Source organism: Pteropus vampyrus, unplaced genomic scaffold (assembly GCF_000151845.1).
Source record: "Pteropus vampyrus isolate Shadow unplaced genomic scaffold, Pvam_2.0 Scaffold388, whole genome shotgun sequence".
NCBI classification, from domain to species: Eukaryota; Metazoa; Chordata; class Mammalia; order Chiroptera; family Pteropodidae; genus Pteropus; species Pteropus vampyrus.
In genome coordinates, this window is record NW_011889169.1 from 654,078 (window position 1) to 660,456 (window position 6,379).

Sequence of the window (6,379 nt, forward strand, 5' to 3'; positions counted from 1 at the left end):
TTTATTTCTTATGCTTCTTTTTATACATAATCTGTTCCTTTGTGTATCCCAAAATAACATAATAAAAGTAACATCCTGAAGATCGAGGTACAATCCACACTTCCTTTGACACTCCCTTCGACACTCCCTTTGACGCTCCCTTTGTCTATACTTAATCTTCTTCTTCCTGGAATTCCACAGAACCAGCCTTTTCCTTTTTTTATGCAAGCAGACCTCCCGAGTAATCCATGCACTCTATGAATTTTGGGGAGCTTTAGCTCCCTACAAGCTCCCTCGTGGCCTGTCCCAGGGCATCTGCCCTCCAGGTCTGTATAATCTCTGTGGATAGAGCCCTCTCCCACTTTCCACAGTGGCACTCTATCGTGTACCTTGGAGACATTCTTTTCAATCTGATCTCGTCAGCGTTTTGTTCTTGAGACACAATCTCTGCTCCAATGAAGTTCCTTTCCTTTTCCATAAAGGAAAACCAGAGAAGACAGACAAGCTGAAAGAAATTTAGGACCTTCTCCCAAAGCGTTGTTTTCACCTTAATGTAGAGCTGTTGGATGTGTGTATGAATACATGTGGGTGTTTGTGTAAATATTAATGGATGCATTCATGTGTTTATTCTTCCGACAAATATTTATTGAGCCCCTGCTGTACTGGTGAAGGAGCCAGAGATAGAGCAGTGGGAAAAATGGAAATAGTCCACGGGCTCATGGAGTTTAAACATAAGTGGATTAAACTTCCAATTCATGACCCAAGAAATATGCTCAAGGTGGACTCTAGATATCTAATTTATGTTTTATGGGATTTTCATTTGTTTGTTTGTTTGTTTGTTTGTTTTCAAAATTGGGATGGTACTCTTCTCAGGGTTACGAAGCTGCGTTTCATTCGCCGGTCAATTATGTGTTTTAACCTTCCAGGTAAAGGTGCCCTAATAGAACTGATTGCCCCCCATATCCAATCAGAGACAGTAAAGAGAATGAAAAATAAGGAAGACAACTACATCTCTTTAACTTTAGGAGAGGGCCAGGTCCCTCGATCACATTCAATCTATAACACGTGACCTATTAGTTAGGAAGTACAGTGGGCTGTAATGTGAAACACTAAGACATGCAAAAAGATGTCTTATGCAAATTAGGGTTTTATTCTTCTCATATGACATAAAGTCAAGGGATGCTATGCGAGTTTCGCAATAACATCAGGCACCAGGCAACGTCTTCCCTCCTTTTCCCACATTCCTAGCATGGGCCTTTGCCCCATAGTTATAAGATGGTTGCATTGCCTCCAGCATTATGACCATGTTTCATGCAGAAGGAAGTGGCGGGGCAAAAGCTAATGGGTACATGCCACTTGGATCTCTGCCCCCTCCCTTTTAAGTTTCTTACCAGATATCCCACCAAAAATATTCTGCTTAGTATCATTGGCCATAATTGCATCACACTTCACCACTGTGTGTTTGAGAAATTCGGAAAAATTGTTTACATGGACATACTGCTGCACCTGAACTATCACTCAGACACAGTATGATGTAATAAGGAGCAAATAAGTGGGACTGCCCAGAGCACACTCACTCCTCAGCAGATATCAAAGAGCACACTGACTTCCCCACAGAGAGGCAGCACACCCTGCGGGGATCGCTAATGATCCCCTTTCCTGGAACATCAGGGTCCGATTGTGCTGGCAGCCTGCGGGCATACCATGAGTTCTGCGGAACATCACGGAGTGCAGGAGAGGAACTGCAAGTTAATTTTCTTTACAAAATGTACTCTAGCAGAAAGATGAATTAATTTTTTAAGAAGATGAAAACATGGCATCAAAAATATTTATGCCAACTCAGGAGTTTAGTAATTCAAAGTCTAGAATGACATATCTTTAACTTGTGTATCAAGAAACTAGTTCGCATTGAAGAAGGAAGAAAAAGGTTCCAGAGAAAAGGCATAAGTGAGATACGCCATCATCTACCACAGAAGACAGATAATAGATAAATGACATCTAAAGTAGATAAATCATAGTCATTAATTATTAAATAATAATAGTCATCTAATATTTCATTTTACTTTGTGGCATTAGTGTTTAGAACATATATTAGATGATCTGCTTATGACTTTTTTTTACATTTTTCTTACAGCATCTTTGCATATGAATCAAGGTAATCATTTTCTGATTGTTAAACTTTGGAACCTAGTTATCCAGTCTATACGAATTATTTGCTAAATCAAAAACAAACAAAATGTAACCTTGTTGGTAACTGGGGTTGAAGCAGTGAGCAGAGCAATAGGAAAGTTTCAATAAAGTATTTTAACATTGAATAGCATCTCACCGACACTAAGAGTGTTGCCTGGCCATTTATTGTGTCCTAGTATGAGACACTTTCTGAGAAGCCCCTCCGTGTTCCAGGAACTGTAGGTTAATATCAGTTGCCAAAATTTAACAGCTGACTTAACTTGTCAGCAGTGGCACAGATCACCTCTCAACAGAGCACTTCTATCTGCTCCATCTCTAGCCTACTCTTTCACGGATGATGGTATGAACTTGCAGTTCCTCTCCTGCACTCCGTGATGTTCCACAGAACTCATGGTATGCCCGCAGGCTGCCAGCACAATCGGACCCTGATGTTCCAGGAAAGGGGATCATTAGCGATCCCCGCAGGGTGTGCTGCCTCTCTGTGGGGAAGTCAGTGTGCTCTTTGATATCTGCTGAGGAGTGAGTGTGCTCTGGGCAGTCCCACTTATTTGCTCCTTATTACATCATACTGTGTCTGAGTGATAGTTCAGGTGCAGCAGTATGTCCATGTAAACAATTTTTCCGAATTTCTCAAACACACAGTGGTGAAGTGTGATGCAATTAGACCCTACACTAGACAGAAAGAAGGTAGCATCTGTCTGCAAGAAGCAGTTCATGTTGGACCTTGGATGGCTGACATACCCAGAAACACAGATCCTGAGGAACATCACCCAGCAGGTTTTCTCTCTAAGTCCCTTACTAAAAACACCGCAGAATGCAAGACTCAACGGTGGCTCTCACCCTCTCCCTCAAGCATCTAATTAACGTAATCAGAAGGGTAAGAGCATATAGCACATCCACGAAATGAAACAGGTGTTTACGAAAAGGAACGATATGATGAAAACACAGCTGTTGATATGTAAATTTTCTATTAATATTGTAACGAACCCAGCTGGAGAGGAACTTGGTCGTTTGGAAGAGCTGGGTGGAACATTCTAGATTGCAGATAAAAACAAGGATAGGGGTCAGGAAAAGAAAAAGGAAATGGGTTAGAAAGTGTGGGAGGAAAATGTTAAGAAACGTGAGGAACAGACCAAGAAATCCCCAAATCCATTTCATAAGAGTGCATGGAGGGTAAAAAGATAAAATGAGGGGGAACGAATACTAAAATTACGCAAAAAAGAAAACATTTAAAGATATAAAAAGCGAGTTCTCTAATTGAAGGTGCCCACTAAGAGTGTGACAGGAAAAGGCAAAACAAAAATAATAACTAAAACTGCCTTCCAGTTCCACCAACGTGGCGTAGCCCATTCCTTCCAGGTCCTCCATCTAAGGACTTTTATTTCTAAAGTACTCTAGACTTGCTACAACAAACAGGCATCGTATGACTCTGAAAGGTGGAGAGAGGAAAGTGGACGGCTGATACTACTCAGGACTTGAACTACTACATGAGGCTGAGTTCTCTGGGTTTCCTTAATGCCTCACATTACCCAAGATTGGTGTGGCAAAATTCCAACCTAGAGCAGAAAAGGATGTGCCTTTCTTTCCATGTTGTCTTATGGGTCATTGACAAAAGAGCTATTATTTAAATCATCAGACCCCAAGAAGAACAGAGAGAGGGAGTTGGACTGAAAAAATATTTGAAGAAATACTCCCAATGTGGCAAAATATAATAACCTACGCAGTCTGGAAGCTGAGTAAACCACAAATGGGATAAACTCAAAGAAATCCATGCCAAGACAATTTATTATAAAGTTGATTTTAGAAAACACGGGCCCCAGAGTATTAAAACCATACTGACAGAGAAGAATAAAGTTGGAAGTATCTTTCTATCTAACATCAAGGCTTAGATATAGTAGTCAAGGCAATGTGGTATTAGTGAAGGGATAAATGTGTATCAGTGGAAGAAATTAGCCTAGAAATAGGCCATACAAATATGCTCAACTGATTTTTGACAAAGTCCCAAATAAATTAAAGGCAGGATCTTTGTGCTGATGGAACCATTTTGTATCTTGAGTGAGATGGTGGATACACGAACTTACACGTGGGATAAAATTTTATGGACTGACATACACATACACTATCGCAATACACACATCCATACACAAATAATAACCAGAAAAACTGGGGAATTAGAATAAGATTGGTAGGATGTATCAGTATTAATATCCTGGTTGTTAATAGTGTAATATAGATTTGCAAGATTTTATTTACCATTGAGAAACATAAGACAAAGACTACACAGGATTGCTCTAAGTTATTTCTTACAACTACATATGAATCTAACATTATTTCAACTAAAATTTTTATTAAAATTCTTAGCAGATGGAAACAGTCGATAAATGAAAAGAATCAAAATGACCACATGGGATTTGCTGCAGGTTGAAAGGCAGTTAAACATTTGAAAATAAGCAATATTACCACCAAATTAACAGGCTAAGGGAAAAATCACATGAGCATATTATAAATACTCATAAATAACATTTGAATAAGTTCCATATGCATTCATAATAAAAACTCAGAAAACTGAGAATTGAGAGAAACTTTCTCAACTTTTTTTTCTTTTTTGAAACTTTCTTAACTTGATAAAAAACCATCTACTACGTATCTACACCTAAATTCATACTAAATGGTAAGAGAATGAATATATCTAAGATCGAAATATGCAAAGACTATGGCCATGCCACCCTGAACACGCCCGATCCCATCTGATCTCAGAAGCTAAGCAGGGTCGGGCCTGGTTAGTACTTGGATGGGAGACCACTTAGGAAGACCAGGTGCTGTAGGCATAAAAAAAATAATAATAATAAAATAAAAAAGAATAAAATTTTTTAAAAAAATTTTAAAAAATGCAAGGAATTCACTCTCACCACTCTTATTTAAAATATTCAGAAAATATTACCCATACATAAGAAAAGGAAATAAAAGGCATATGGGCTGGAAAAAGAAGGAAAAAAATTGTACCCATTTGAAGCTGACATGATAGTCCACATAAAAAAGACCAAAGAATTTACAAAAAACCTTCTAGAACTAAAAAGTAAGTTAAGCAAAGTCCAAGCCATAGATCAAAACGAATTACATTGCTGCATACTAGTAAGAGTATAGGGATATTGAAATTAAAAGTATAAAATAAAAATCACTCATAAGTTAAAATACTTATGTATAAATTTGGAAAAACACTTTAGGTTTTATTTTCTAAAAACTACAAAATGCTAATGAAAGAAATTTTAAAAAGATATAAATGAAGTGATAGACACACATGTTCATGGATTGAAAGATTCAATATAGTAAAAAGTCATTTCTCCCCAAACTAACATGTAGATTTAACTCAATTGCTATTATAATCCCAGTGAAATCTTATATAGAAATACACAAGACTATCCTAAAATTTTTATTGAAAGGCAAAGGAACTGATATAGCTACAGCAATTTTTTTTTAAAGAATACAGCAGGAGGAATCACTACATTATCTCAAGGCATATTATACAACTACAGTAATCAAGAGTGTCTTGTATTGTATTATCTTGTGTTGTATTGACAGCAGAGTAGGCACATGACCAATGGAACAGAATAGAGAAGCAAGTTAGCCAAGAAATTTTTGACAAACGTGCCAAAGCAATTCCATGGAAGAATAGTACTTTCAGCAAATTGCTACTGCAGAAATTAGATATCCACAGTTTAAAAAAATCCACCTAAAACTAAACTTTATACCTTATATAAAAATTAATACAAAGTGGATTTGGTCAATTACTCAAATGGAAAGGAGGATACTCTACTAGATGTCATGAGCTATCGGTCTGAAACAAATAGGATCTTTACATAGCATTCTGCTATCCTTGTATAGATATGGTGCTGCAATCAGAGAGGCCCCATATAGGGTTAAGGAGGTCATCCTTTGGGAATTGTTTCTTTCCATCAGACCCTACACTTCCTCAGAATTATAACTAATTTTATAAGGCCTCAGTTTCCTCTTGTAGTTTCTAGAACAGAGCATTATTTTGTCATGCACACTCAATGGTGCAAGTAATAGTCTGATGTTCTGAATGGCATAGCATTCTCCCCTCTCTGATTTATCACTCTTGATAGGCCAGTAAAGGTGACCACTTAGAGACCTAGCTGTGCAAAGTGTCCTGGATTCCTCAGGATACAGAGCTTTCTCTATCTCTGAAGCC

The 6,379-nt window shown here is 37.8% G+C and overlaps 1 non-coding gene across 1 annotated transcript; it reads left to right on the forward strand.

Annotated features, from left to right (window-relative positions):
- The first annotated feature begins 4,878 nt into the window (after positions 1–4,878).
- On the forward strand, positions 4,879–4,997 carry LOC111731623. Its single transcript, XR_002777239.1, has one exon. It is a non-coding gene; the product is annotated as a 5S ribosomal RNA (ribosomal RNA).
- The last annotated feature ends 1,382 nt before the right edge of the window (positions 4,998–6,379 follow it).